The sequence below is a fragment of the Erithacus rubecula genome, assembly GCF_903797595.1.
Source record: "Erithacus rubecula genome assembly, chromosome: 17".
NCBI classification, from domain to species: Eukaryota; Metazoa; Chordata; class Aves; order Passeriformes; family Muscicapidae; genus Erithacus; species Erithacus rubecula.
In genome coordinates, this window is record NC_136669.1 from 13,460,054 (window position 1) to 13,475,605 (window position 15,552).

The window sequence follows — 15,552 nt, forward strand, 5'->3', positions numbered from 1 at the left end:
ATTGATCACACTCATTCCTCTCAACCCCTCAGCTCCAGCCCCAGTTCTTCCTGCTGTGGCTTCTCCTTCCCTGAATCCCATTTACTTTTTCCAGGTGAGCCTTCCCCAGCGATGCATTTCATTCCAGCCGATCTTCCTCCTGCAGTCCCTTCTCCAAAGGCCACACCATTCCGTAAAATAAAGCCAATGGTGCTAATGTAATAATGGTAATATTGTGGCCAGCGGGACCAGCGCAGTGACCGTCCCCTGCGCTGGGGCGCCTCCAATCCCGGGGTAAGTGTTTGACCCTCAAGACATTGAGGGGCTGAGGGAGCTGGGAAAGGGGCTCAGCCTGGAGAGAAGGAGGCTCAGGGGGAACCTTCTGGCTCTGCACAACTCCCTGACAGGAGGAGACAGCCAGGGGGATCAGGCTCTGCCTGCAGAGAACAAGGGAGAGGATGAAACAAGTTGTGCCAAGACCAGTTCAGACCAGACATTGGGGAAAATTCTTGGTTGGAAAGATGATCAGATGCTGGCACAGGTGCCCACAGCAGTGGTAGAGTCACCATCCATGGAAGTGTTCAAAAAACAAATGGACTTAGTGCTTCACAATAGGGTTTGGGGGGCATAGTAGTGTTGGGTCAAAGGTTGGGCTCAGTGTGTCTGGGAGGTCTTTTCCAGCCAAAATGATCAATGACTCTCTATACTCTCTTTCAAAAATAGTAACAGAAAATCTGTGACCACACAGTTACTGAAATTGAAACCTGCCCTATTTTCCAGTTCCTCTGTAAAAGTGTTCTGTAACTATGTGTCCTGGGGTGACTTTCTCATGCTGCACTGTATCCCCATTTGTCTGTTTAGCCCAGAAATACATTTTGTATCTTTAAGGCTGGATTTGAGAGTGAAGGGGGGAAGGAGAAGCAGTGGAATGTCTGAGGCAGTTGCTTTCAAAACACAGAGATGGGGCTTCCATCACTTCATCTCCTGGACTGTGTCACTGTGGTGGACAGCAGGAGAGAGCTCCCCTTTGCTTTTAGGTAGTTTTTGACTGACTGAAGCAGAGAAGGTTTTTTCCCTGGAATTATTCAAACCTGCTCTGTGCAGGGGACCCAGGGGAAGCACCAGGAGCACCTGTGGCCCACTGGGGCCTGGGCAGTGGCATTTTCCAGCTCTGGAGGGAATGAGAGCAGCTGATCCAGGATCACTTCTCACACTTTGGGACATCCAGAACATCTGGACCTCTGTGAGACCAGCTCACCAACGAGTCCCACAACATCACCTGCATGAGCTCTCAGCTCTCAGGGCTGCCCAGCCATGGAGGAGATGCACACACAGCTGCTCCCCAAGGAAAAACCCAGAAAGGGATTTATTGCACAGGCTGGAAGCCACTGAGGTACTGAAGATGAGGAGTTCACACAAATCTTGGTTATGATACCAAAAACCTGCACAGAAGAGGATCTGTGAGAGAAGTTTAAGATGTGTGGAGATGTTGAATGCTGCAGCATAATTAAGAGTAGGATTACTGGGGCAAGTAAAGGTTTGGGCTATGTCAAGTATCTGAAACCATGACAAGCTGCCCCAGCAATTGAACAATGTGATCAAAGGCATTTTGGCTGAACCTAGAAATAAGTCATCTGAGTCTTCGGAACACAGTTACCACAGTAGTAACATGAGTCCAGAATTAAGAGGAAATAGGCTTCCATTTTATATGCAGCCAAAATTCTGTAGCTTTGAAAAAGCTGAGACCCAAATTCAAGAACCAGTCTCCAAGGACCTGTCAGAGGTATCTCAGCTGCCCTTACATCAGGAGCAGCTGTCAGCCCTCTTCAGTTCAGTTCTAGGTCTGGAATATTGTGATGTTCAGCAAGACCCTCATACCAATAGTGGGTACACTGTGATTTGGTACAGCTCTGGTGCTTCTGCTATACATGCCAAGAACAAACTACATGGGTTTGAGTATCCTCCTGGAAATCAACTGCCAGTTTCCTAGAAGATGGAAGGGATAGCTCAGAGTAAATACAACTTTATAAGGTGTGTCCTGCACAGCAAAATACAAAATAAACACATTTTCCACATAAGACACAACATCAGTATCACTGTGAGCTTCTGCCGTACTTGCCAATAGTATTTTCTGAAACTGTTTGGTTTGGGGTTTTCTTTTTGAATGGTTTAGAATGAGCCTTTTCAAACTCAGTAGTCTTTGATAAAGAGAAGATTGAAACACATATTCTTCTTGGATTTGGCAAGAATCATGTCACAGCTGAGATGGACAGGGCTGGCACCACCATCAGCCCTTTCACTGGCATTCCTTACCAGTCTTCATTCACAAACTACACATTTTCTTCTGTATACTTTATTCTCATACAACTCTGTCTCCTTTTCTTATAGACTTCTCTGTTGCTTCTGACTCCTTTCCCTTTTTACTTATGGCCAGTTTCACATGGTTCTGGCACCTTCCTTTGTTCTGCATGGCTGACTCATCCCAAACTATCTCTTTCCCAATTAGCTAACCCTGACTGAACCTCACACATCATCTTACCTTGTCTGTCCCTTGGCTCCTCCCAGCACAGCCAGCATCCTTCTGCATTTCCAGCTGCAAATACCTGTGTGTGAGGAAAGCTGCCTACTCCTTTATATCCTGTAACCTGGCTGGCCAGGCACTGATGTTCCACTGCTTGGTAATCAGTACAGCTGCAAGTTGTTGGGGAAGATTCCCTCCTGCATTACCCCAGCTCTGCACAGAATCTGTCAATCTATCTGTAACATGTAACAAGGCTGGGATGTATTTTTGATGAGGGTTTCAATTAGAACCAGGTTTATGTAATTCATCTCTTGATTATGTTTGCAGTGGTGCAAGTTGTAGTTTTGTGAAGCACATATGTTGAATAAAAAAGTTTTGGGTGCTGAGGATCTGATGTCAGCACATTATGGGCCATTCTCAGGTGTTTGACCATCTCTGACTTATTCCTGTGCTTTCAATGCCCAGTACCAGTTGGAGCACCTTAGGTACTCTCCTGCAGTGAGTGTTTTGCCTTAGTTTCATCTTAAAAGAGTCTAGTTCATGTCAAACTTGTTCTGAGAGATGACAGTGAGGAGGGACAGTGGAGAGATTCACTTCAGAAGTGCATGACTGATCTGAAAACCCAAAGAGTAGTTTTGTGTATCTGTGAGTGGTACAGAATGAATGTTTTCAGTGAGTTGCAGCTGTAGCATGCAGGCTTTGAGATCTCTCCATAGGCTGTCATGAAAGCCTGTCTTGATTTTCCTTATCTACATGATATTACAGATTCATATTCTGACCATACCACTTTCCTGAACTTAAATTTTATTTGTTTTGTGCTGGGCAGTGTCTTGCCTGTTGAATAAATAGATTTTTTCTATTTCTCTGAGGAAATTTCCGAAACCAGTTGGGGGAGGGGCCACTTGGATTTGCTTCCTGGGGGGGGGGGGGTGGTATTTGGAGGCTTTCTCTCAAATTTGCCCTTAATCAGGACACCATGTTGTAACATATGTTTTTAGTATTATTATTCAGAAGAAATTTATATTTTCTGATGTGCTCAAATATCAAAATAATCTAAAAAATTCCAATCAATAGCAATAATTGCTCTGGTTTTGCTGTGACATTGTTGTCTTTTGAATTCCAGCTAATGGTTCAACTGATCAATATTTTATAGCAAGTGCTGCTTACCATGCAGCTCTTACATAAACACTGGTGGGAAGAGAGAAATCCCTGAGCTGACAGAGCAGAAAGGCAGGATAGCCTCCTGGGCTTGGATATTAATTGATAAATTTACTAAAATTTCTTTGCAACATTTTTATTGATTCATCTAAATATACTTTAAGTTACATTTTTACTTTATACAGAATGGCTAATTTATTTAATCTGCAGAATTAAAGAAATGCAACAGTATCCAAGGATTCAAAGGCATGGTGGCAAAAGGAAAAAAGTTTCATTGGCAGAGAATTTAAGGTAAAACTACCTGTTGTTTTTTTTTTTTTTTTAATACAAACCTATTAAATTTATGTTGGGTCATTTGAATTTAGAGATTTAAGAGGTAGTGAAATTCCAGCATAGATTTTTTTTTGTTCCCCTGTGCTCCATAAAGCGAGACTTTGTATGTTCTTAGAATAAACAGAATCACATCAAAGATACTGGCTAAATCACAAGTTTTCACTGAGTGACCCACATGATACTAAATTTTGTCTGGATACTGGGCAGAGACAGCTTTTGATCTCCTCTAATAAAATAGTTCCTCTTTCCCAGCTTTTGTTTACGAGCTTGAAGGAGGGAGATGGGATGGAAGGAGACATCTGACTTGTCAGACCCCCCTTTGGGAAGCTTCACATGGGGATTTCAAGGCTGTGCAGAATCCTTGCTCCCCCAAAGAGCTCCCGTTAGACTTTTAACCTGCAGATTCCCATCCTGCTCCTCCACTTGATCTTTTGGGTGGAGCACTCACTGGCCCGGGCATTCCCCCCCTTCCCCTGTCGTTATCAAATTCCATGGAAACACCCTGCATGTGCAGTCAGGAAGCAGATCACTTTCATTAGCTCTTTTGGCTGGGACAGACTTCGTGCTGTCTCCTGAAGCACTGAATTTTTAATTTCACTTTGCTTTTATTGTGTAAATTTTTCTCTGTTGAATTCAAGTAGCTGATTAAATACATGAAGCAGAAAACCACAAACACCAGTGATGCTTGGATTCATTTAAAGTGTGACTGAGATTAGTTTTAGAGAGCAAGAAGTGGTTTGAGGTTGTATTTGTTATTTCCTCACCACCACCACCTTCTGATTTGTTTTTATCCAGGGTGGTGTAACAGCCAGTGTGTCCCTCTATGAGGGACATGAGTGGGTCATGTCTGTGACATCCTTTAAGGAAGATGCTTCCTCTGGATGACTTTCTTAGTGACCACAATGAGCCATCCTGGTAGAGCTGGGAGCCTCCATGCAGCCTGGATCCTGAGTTCTGGGTTCATTCTGGACTTGCTTGTGCTGGTTCCCTGTGGAGAACTCTGACCACTCTTCCAAAACACTCTATGACTTGTTTCCTTTCTCAGAGACTGAGTTAGAGGAAATATTTCAAATGCAAATCCTCCTTGCAGAGTTCTTTGAACTTCAAGCCACTCAATATACACGTTTAGCCTATGGAACTGAATTTACTTCCCCTCTCAGAGGAGCAAGCTTTGTCAGCTGCAATGATGAGCTGTTGTTTGACATTCATAATATTGTACTTCAGTGCTTATCTGATGGAGCCACGCACAGCTATTTAGGGGGATCTGAAATGTGACAGCCCACATGATGCTTTTTTAGACTTCTCAAGCCGCCTTCACGAGGCAGGAGAACATGACATGGCAACGTCTGGCTGGAACAACAGCGTGCCTTAATGCCAGCGGGGCTGCTGTAGTGGGGAGGAGGAATGGCCTTTGGAAGTTTGCAGCTTTTGTTGTGTGCTGTCAAAGGAAGAACTTGCAGCCTGAAAGAACAGGCATCATGGATTTCCTGGGTGGGGACTGTGGGGATTATTGATGCTGACTGGAAACAGTGTAAAGATGGAAGCAAATGTGTCGAAACCTGTTTGGGCCATGCACAGACAGAAGGGGGCTCAAGGGGGCTCAGATGTCCCATTTCATGCTACCTTGCCTTAATGAACAGAAAGATTTCACTTTCTGACAAACTTCTGTATCTTCATCCTTGCTAACATGTGGAGCATTCATTGCAAATTTTGTTTTGAATCCTGGAATCCTCCAGGTGAAAGAACTCATTTAGGAAAACCAAAACTCAACAAATCTTCTGGCTTCTGTTCACAGACTGACAGGTAAACATTGGCAAATATTGTGAGAGACAGTTGCTCCTCTATGGTTTTAAAAATTACAAAATATCACAATGTTTATTTCATTTTTCCATAGCAGAAGAGCACAAGAGTTACCTTTGATATCTGTTCCATATGAACCCACAGAAGCTGAGTAAATGGGTGGTGCATTCTCACTTGCTTGCAGTGGCCAGGTTGGTTCTGTGTTCTGTATTTTCATCCTTCTGAAATTGCTATTCAATTTATTCATATCACTGAGAGGATTTCATATCCCAGATGAGATGCACAGATTAAATAAGCAAGCAGTAGAAGAACTTTTTATGTGACTCAAGAGGAAGAGTAAGTCCCCATCCAGATGAGTGGGAATCTCTGACTCTCCTGGGACCAGATTTTACTTTGCAGGCTTTATGGTTGTCTCATTGTAATGGCCTTTTCCCAAAAGCAATGCAGAATATTCCACTTATCTGACAAAATGTCTGCCACCAGGAGGTGGCTTCACTCAAATACACATTTATTTAAGATGAAGACAAGCATCAATTTATTGCTCATTCCATTCATAACCAGAAATTCTTCTGGCATCCCAAACTGCTGAATCAGCATGGGTACCTCACCCTTGAGTCAGCACAGCCCAAAATAGAAACTTGCTCCATTTCTGAAGAGAGGAAGTACCACTGTTGTCTGCAAATACAGCCACGTCTGACATGCTTTTAACACTACAAACACTCAGTGCAGGGACTTGCATGGCACTGTGCTACTAAATAAAAGAAAAAAAGGAAGTAAAAAGGCACTTTCTTATTCAAAATAGGAGTGTTAGGTATGAGTGGGACTGTGTGGATGTGGAAGTCCCAAGGAATAAAGAGCAAGAGAAGGACTTTCCAAGTACCAGTCATTGATGTGACCTAGCCTAGCCCAGCATCAAGCTCCCACTTCACCTGCTTGCAGTTTCTCAGGGAATACAAATTAGGGAGACAAGGGACAGGCTGTAACCAAACTGAAGCAAAGTCTTAAGCCATTAGGAAACAATGGCAAGAAAACATGATGGGAGCTCTAAAACTGACTGGAGATCAGCTACCAGCATTCCCCAGGTGGAGCTGAGCCAGTCCTGCTGCCATGAGGTAACTCTGCTTTATAGCACAGCACAAAACAGCAAATATCTGGGGGAATGACCAAGAGCTGCAGTCAAATAGTGGGAAGTGACACTAAAGTCATCAGCAGGACTTCATGAGTAGGTGGAAGGCAGTGAAAAGGCCCATAAAAATAGTCCTATGTGATACAAATGAAGGAGGATTTTCTGTGGCTCCAAATCAGGACAAGAAGTAGAATAATGCAGGCAATGTGACTTCACTCGATCTGCCCTTCTCAAACTCTGCAGCTTTTTCTCTTGCAAATGAGCATCTGTGATTTTTGCCATCCTACAAAAGGATGCACAAGCAGCACTGGGGTGCCCCCTTCCCATGGGTGCTCCTGGTTTTCCTTTCCTGCATGCTGCAGGATGGTGTCATGTTCTTCCTGGTCCAAGCAAACTAGTGTTTCTGCTGCTTCCATTAAACGTGTCTGAACTGGCTGTGTTTTCCACAAGGAAAGGCCATTCCAACAGACAGACAAAAATCAGTAACTGCTTTCAAACCATGGGCAGATGAGATGTGATCCTTGGCACAGGATTTTCCTGCAGTACTATGGAGGAAACTAGATATTGGAAAAATTTGTCATTTCTGCAACGGGTGTGAAGGTTGCAACACACAATTTTACAGTTGCAAATCGAAACATGTTTTATATTTAGTGTTTTGGATTATTCAGTTGACAAAAGGTGGGGGTGAGGATTTACAGGTGTAATTACAAGATTATGCAGTCACCTTGTGCACACACTGCAGGTTTGGGAGGAAGACCTGCTGCAAATCCACAGAAAACCCCAGCTAAGGAATTGCATGTGCCACAAGCAATTACACAACATAAAACTTCGTGAAACATTTGCTATGTGTGCAGCAGGCCCTTTTTAAATTTAGATTTCTGGGAAGAAGAGAATTGCTGGGGCATTTCTGTGACCTGATCCCTCGTCTTGGTTGATCCGCGATGGAAAGGTGACCCCGAGCACGGCTGGGCTGGGAATGGATCTGGTGAGAGCCATGGCAGCCTGAGCCAAGCACAGTGTTCCCAACTGCATCCCTGAATAGATCCACTTGCTCTTTCCCTGGCTCTATTTTAGCCACAAATCTGTTATTCTGCCCTGAGGGTGCAAAACATTTCTAAAAAAATAACCAAACTCAGTAATATTGGATTTCTGGGGCGCCTTTTTTTCCCCAAAAGGGTTGAAGTGAGCATTTTTCTCACCATTACCTAGGACTTCACCTGTGACATTCAGAAAGATACATGACCTCACTCCTTCAGTGGAGCATATATATCTCAGCAACTTAGCAATGTTGTGACAAGGATGAAGTGGAAGGCATTAAGAAACTATTATATCAATTTTGAATTTGGATTTAAGACCATTTCTACACACATTTGTGTTCTCAGGCTTGGAAAAAATTCACTTCTGTCTACAGATAAAGGAACCAGTCATTACTTCCACTTGTTGTTGTGGTGGTGGGATTGAGACTTGGATGAAACAAGAAAAACTCATACAGGGCAATTTATAGAATCAAACAATCATGGAATGGTTTGGGTGAGAAGGGACTTTAAAGATCATCTCGTTCCAACCCCCTGCTGTGGCAGGGACACCTTGTGCTAGACCAGGTTGAACGTGAAAGCAAACACTTTCCAAAAACTCATGTTTAAAACTGAGCATGTTTGTGCCATGTGCCTTGTTCTGTTTGCAGAGGAAACAAAATGGGAAGAAAATGTTGCTGAGAACACTAAAACATAACACTTTGGCAGAGGTGGTTATCACATCCTCCAGGCATTTTTACCTCTGGTGCTGCCCTGAGAGTTGCAGTGTATTGTGGAAATAAAGTGTGAAGTCACTCAGACTGGGTCCTGCTGGTTGTGGATGAGGCAATTACACAAATACCTTTTGACAGAGGTAAGAGGGAATGCTTGATTCCGCAGGGGAAAGGGAGCAGTGGTTCTGAGAACAGAAAACACAGCAAATGTTTGTTAAAAGGGGGAGTTGGAGGGCAGGATAAGGTGGCACATGGAACACAGTGAAAGGTCACAGAGGGAGAAATGCTACAATCCAGCATTTATTGGCTAAATGTTACCAGGATTTAGGAATGGGGCCCTAATCCTTTTAGAAACCAGGAATCTCCTTGAGTTGGGTGAATGGGAGAACTGAGAATCACCATCAATAAGCAAAAATCACACCCCTGTGCTTTGTGGCACACATTAAACTCTCAGTGGAACAATCAGGGAAAATCCCATGACAGGCTTTCCAACAATTTCCCACCAGAGGTTTCCTCCAGACTGCTGCTTCCTGAAGCTCTGCATGATTTGTACCTGTGAGAACTGTTCAGAGGTTGTTTTGGTAGATTCAGAGAGATGAGTTATTTACCAAAGGGAACTTGGTACTACTTGGTGCTACTATGTGTGATCTCATGCCTAAAACTGTCCCACCTCTTGTCTATTTATTTGGTAAATTAATTTCTAGAATGCTTGGAAAACAAAACCAGGAGTTGAAATTGCCTCTCAATATTTCTTCAGTCCTAACAAAAAACCAGCCAAACAAGCCCATTGTGTGTTTTACATGTTCAGTCAAAGCATCTCAGTTATTAATGTTAAATTCCTGGGTACCTGGAGAACCTGTTCCTGAATAAGCTACAAATCTGAAGCCTGGCTGAAAATTAAATTAAAGTATCCCACCATCTTCAGCTGAAGGATTTTCCACACTTCTGCAGCAATTTTGGGAGGCAGAGACGTGGCCAGGGAAAGAGAAAAGGCTCCAGCCATGCGCCAGAGAAGTGGGGACTGAGAAGCAGATTGATTGTGCTAAGTGGTTTTTTTTTCCTGTTTCATTTATTCTCTTTTGCCATCCTTGTTTCCATTCCTTCCTCAGCTTTGTCTATGTTGAAGAGCAGGGAAAATATTTCACAGTTGTAACACACATTCATTAAGTCTCATTCCATTATAACTCAAATAACTATTGCCATGTTTGATTTTTTATGTGAACCATTTAAGCTCTTAATGAAGAATTTTCCCTTCATCTGGATCTCTTGCTTCCTTTTCTCATTGCATCCAGTTCACAGTCAAGTTCCATGGACTGCTTTAGAGACACTTTGAGTTGAGGTATATGGATTTTGACCCATTTTCTCCTCCTGTCCTGGCTCATATCTCCAGCTCTGCTGCTCAGACCAGGAGGCACCAAATCCATCACTTTGCTTCAAACTCCTTCTTCCAAGCCAGAAATGTGGGCAGGGCTCTTGGAGAGATTATCTTCCTAACCTCAGCCTGAGTAAAACCAGCCCACAGCCCACCTCTGTCCCTAGATAAGCAGTTGTGCTTCTCTAACCACAGAAACTTCAGCAACACAGAATCACTGCCTTCATCTTTCCCCAAAAAGGCAACACACAGCAGTGACAGCTTTGTGGGAGGATGTTTGTTTCCCCAACAGAACAGAGCTTCAGGTGGCCACTGCCAGGAGCCCACCACCTCTGCACAGTGTCCTATGAGAAGATGCAGATGTAGAATTTTTGGGCTGAGGTCTTATTTAAATGATGTATTAAGCTGGAAATGAACACACAGGAGTGAAGGATGCTCCCAGTGCCTGTGGGGGCTGCAGCAGTGTGGGGCTGACAGCAGGGATGGTCTGGGCTGCTCCATCCTCCTCCTGCATCTCAAGGCAAAGATGTGGAAACACCATGGATGGAAAGAAGTCCCTTTTATTGGCCTCAGATCTTACAGATAATAAAGAGATACAGGGCTGAAGAAACCTCTTAGGCTGGAAGTGTATTCAGTGTTTCTGCAGAATAGGGAGAGCACAAAGCTTCACTTACCAAAGCAGCCAAATCTACTGAACTGTGGGGTTGGAAGACTTTTATGTCCAGCAAGTAATAACTGTCTTTAATTAGCTTTGTTTACATGATAGATGTCAATGTCAAGCTCTCTCAGTGAAAAGGGCAGAATGTCCTTAGTGGGAAATGTGATTTTTGAAGCCTGACAACATAAAACCAGCAGGAAGGTCTGTGCTCAGACTGCTGGGGAGAAAAATCACCTTTGGCTCAACAAAACAGGAAGGATTTCAAGCCCACAGAAGAAGTTTTTCAAGAAACTAATGAAAATGGAGGATTATAGTTTAAACTGTTTTGCAATCGCTGGCCTCAATCCTGCAGACACTTTTCAAACACACTCAACTTTATATTTGTGGTTGGTTTTGCTGACCCTCATGGGATTATTGACACCTGGAGATAGAAGTGAAGGTCAGACTGTTTACAGAGCAGAGTTTAAACTACAGCATTTTAATAATAAAAAAAAAGACATTATATCAAGGTCTGCATAATCGGCTCACTGGGATCCTTTATGTTTGAAAAAAAACCCTGAGAAATTCAGGAATTAAGATTCATGAGGTGGTCTCAAATCTGCTCCCTTATGTGAATAGGACCTTTTGTTATGCTGGATCACAGCACTGGGCCACAAAACTTATTCAGCAAATATTAAAAAAAGCCCACCTTCATAAAATTTGAATCTATAGCTCACATGCAAATACTGTCTGCATTTCTTTCCTCTCTGAAAAGTTTGTTTGGCCACTACCTGAGATTGAAAGGTTTCTCTTTCATTAGTGAGCAAATACCTGGGGGAAAAAAAATCCCTGTTTTATCTTTTCTTTTTAATTTTGAATATTTTTTCTTTTGTATCTTGGGAGTATATTGTACCTGCCATGAAACAAATTTTTGAAACCCCCGAAACAGGAATAAATCCCCTCTGCAAGCTCTGATTCCACCATTTATCAGGCTGTTAGTGCAGGAGCCAAACTGCCATTGGGCTGAGTCACATTTTGGCATTTTATGTTCATATACATGATGACAATGCTTGCAAGCAGCAGGGGAAAATCCCTGAGTTCATCAGCACCATGATCCCAGCAACACCTTTCCCTGCTCAGCTGCATCAGCAGAGCCTGGGGGTGTGGCCAGAGCCACAGTCTGGTGTGGTCACTGTTGTCACTGCTCTGCCACTCAGCACCACAGTCCTCACCCTGCATCCCAGACCTCCAGCTGGCTGTGGCTGCCAGAGCTCCAGGCCTGTCCAAATTTAGGCACACCTGGTGCCCCTCTGCCCTGCCCTTCCATCCTGACCCTCTGTGATTCTGCCAGCAGCCTTCGTGGCCCTGGACAGCCAGCTTGGGCACTCAGGACACCTTTCACATGATCTTTATGTCCCCAGGTCCAAAATTTTCAATGTGGCATTCCTGGCACTGGTACCGTCGTTGACATCAGGTTTATTTTTATCTCACTGCCCCTTTTTATCTCCAGCTCCCTTGCCCTAAGTCTTATCTTGTTGTTTTTTTTTTCCTTTTCCCAGGTTTTAAGGACCTGATGGGGACTCTGGCCACACAATGACCTGGCTGTATGTGACTTTCACTCCCACCTGCCTCTCCTGGCATTCCCAAAACTTTAACCACAACTTCTGGCTTTATCACAGTCCTGTTGATCACTGGGGACAGACAGAAGAGATTGTCCCTTTGGGCCCTGCCACCACAGTTCCTCTCAGTATCCTCTGCCTCAGGCTGACCCATCACCACCTGCTCCATGTCCCACCTCTGACATCCTGCCTCATCCTTTCCCGGGTGAAGAACCACAGCTGGAGTAAAACAGGGGGGCAGTACGATGGGAAAACCCTGTCCTGGGATGCAAGAACCCCCACCCTGTTCAGCTTTGCCACATGATAGTGTTTGTCAGCACAGCTCTGCCACAGAGCTTGGGCTGTGCAGGGCCCTGCAGGATTGGAGGCTGGGCTGGCTCTCCTGGGGCATTTGGCTGAGTCTGTCACCACTGACCTAAGCAGCAGCAGGTCTCAGCTGCTGAAAATCCATCCAAATCTGCTGCAAAGTGGAAATGATTTGTTCAATGCTTTATATTGGGGCAGTAGCACCCCTTCCTCTTGCAGAAGCATTTGGATTTCTGCCCATGGAGAGGTACAAAGAGAGCATCAGGATCCAACTAGGTGAGCAGATACCCGGAGCACAGCCTTGATTTTGGCCAGGGCTGGGGCTGCAGCTGCAGCTGACATGAACTTTCCACCAGTGGCAAAAGGTCAGAGGCAGCTGGGGCTCCTTTCCTCCCCTCTCCAGCCCTCTCCTTTTGGGAGCTGTGGGCAGGATTAAGGAGAAAAAGCAATGTATGGGTCATGGGAAGAGGGAAAACAGAAGCAGCTTGGCCAATGAAGAGGAAACAGTGGACACAGATGTGTGTGGAAAGCTGAAGCCACTTACAGAGGATGCATTTACTTGTATTTCCTTCCAGTAGAGCTTAATTGCAATGTTTTTTAATGACAGGTAGGATGGGAGTTGGGCTCCTGCCTAAGTACTTCTGTGTCCTGCATAAAAGTGCTGAATTTAATATTAACAACAATTAATCACAGCTACCGGGAAGCAGCCGGCAGCATTCCCTGCCCTGGGAGTGCTTGGTTTGCATGCTCAGCCCCACCAACTCCCATCCCCAAGCCAATGGCACTGCAAAGTCACAAGGAAGCAAGGGCCTTCCCTGTGCTGCTGAATTTTCATCTGGAGCTGAAGTGGTGGTGGCACCAGCATCCCCTTCCCACTCCCACCAGCAGCCTTTGACAGGAGTACAGATGGTTTTGGACACCTCTTGTCTCTCCCATGGGTAGGAATTGGCCACTTGCCACCATCTCACCCACATTCCATTTCCCCTCCCTCTGCCCCAAAAAGCTACTGGGATAATTCCAGGTCAGAACTCCATGTGGGTTAGTTATGGTGGATTGCAGGTTTGCCAGGATGCTGATGGATTTTTTCTGTTGTTGATACTGTGACTCCCTCTCTCATTAGCAGCACTAATTGCTCATTGCATGTTTTGCACAGGTACATGAGTATTTTGGAACAGCTCCTCTTTGCATCCTGTAATTAAATGACCACTAATGAACATGGTAGAGAAGGAGCAGCCGAATGCTCCAGTCATGGGCATCCATAGAATAACTGCTGGGAATTCACAGTGATGTGGCACCAAGTTGCTGCCTGGGCTGCAGCAGCTCCTGGCCAGGGACAGCAGTGTGTGAGTGCCCTGTCATCCCTCCAGCCTCTGCTCTCTTACAGATACCTCCAGCCCCTGGCCCACCACCCACCACCCACCACCCTCCCATTTTTCAAGGGTAGCATTTGCTGGACACCTCATGGACTGAAAATACCCCTCCCAGGGCTCCAGACTGCCCTGGCTCCTCTGATGCTTGCCCTGAGTATGATGTAGGTACTAGAGCAAGTGGTGATCCCTTGGAGCCAATATCCAGGCTTTTCCCCTCTCCCTCAAGCAGACAGTCCTTTTGGACATTCCTTTTCCCAAGGCAGACAGCTCCAGAAGTGGGCTTGCTCCCCTTCCTTCACCCCTTCTCCTCCAGGAAACACCAATATCAAATGCAAGCCCCAGTCCTGGGTCTGAACCCCTTTGTAGTCTGCAAATCCTCCTCCCGTGGAGATGTGTGGATGTGACTCTTGGGGGACATGGTTTCGTGGGGGCCTTGGCAGTTCAGGATCAAAAGCTGGATTTGATGATTTCAGATGGTTTCTCCAATCTGTGATTCCTTTGGTGTCAGCTGAGGGAACTGCTCCCAAAGCCCCTGCCCCATGACTCTTCAGGGCACAGCTTTACTTGCCTTCCTGATTCAGTTCCTGCACATCTTGGGCATATTGTATTGATTTTGGGGCTGTCCACAGACACAAACCAACCACAGTGCTCTGGTTTGAGGCAGGAGATGTCTGTCCAACATGTCCTGAATCCACACACTGCATATCCACACTTAATGTTGAAACTCTTCCAACTCCAAACCTGAGCCTAGAGCCTGTCCTGGCAGGGATGCCAGAGGGCTGGGGTCTGTGCAAGCCAGGGTGCTCTTGGGGCTGCATGAAGTTCCACAGACCCCAAAAGGAGGGACTGACATGGAAGGAGTGTTTTGTTTGCTCCAGGAGCTGTAAATGGCAGCTTGAACCAGTCAGGCATCTGCTGCCAGCAGGGAGAGTGACAGCCCCAACTCTGGTAGACAACAAGGTGAGCAAATTTTTGGGACCACCTGAGTAGGGAGTGAGTTGCTTCATAAACATGTCACAGCCACTGGGGTCTTGCAATTGCAGCATGGGGAGTTTTAGGGGCAAGGTTTGGAAGGGGTTTGGCCCCAGCATTGGATGTGTGGGGACCTCCACCACACAGCAGGCAGAGCACCAGGGCTCCCCCCAGCTCCCAGCAGACCTTTTCAAAATCTTTTATTCTTTTTCTATGCAGGATATTTTCATGCCTGCAAGAGATGCCACAGAGGAGCTGAGGTGGTGGAGGACAACCAAAAGGGACTGTAAACCCCTTGGCTGGTGTCTGAGAAACTTCAGGAGACCTTTGGAAAACTTAGTGGGAGCACCCTGGGTGCTGGCAGGATCCGGCTGCCGCCAGGATCTCGGCAGCACCAGCAGCTCTTCCCCAGCAATGTCACTATGATAAATGTTTGTCTTTTCCGTCCAAGAGATACAGCAGAGCTGCTGCCAGCACCATGTCTCAGTGGAATTGGGGTTTGCACTGCCAGGAGCGTTACCGGCTCATGATTCACATCTTTAGAGCAGCTTTGGAAGGAAAATGTGCTTCTCGCCAGGCAGACCTTCACGCACGTCGAGATGCCACGGTTTT

General features: G+C 45.4%; 1 long non-coding RNA gene across 1 annotated transcript; it reads left to right on the forward strand.

The window, feature by feature from the left end:
* The first annotated feature begins 99 nt into the window (after positions 1-99).
* On the forward strand, positions 100-13,908 carry LOC306809226. Its single transcript, XR_013776195.1, has 5 exons — positions 100-273; positions 3,869-3,949; positions 5,728-5,794; positions 5,886-5,982; positions 12,233-13,908. It is a non-coding gene; the product is annotated as an uncharacterized lncRNA (long non-coding RNA).
* The last annotated feature ends 1,644 nt before the right edge of the window (positions 13,909-15,552 follow it).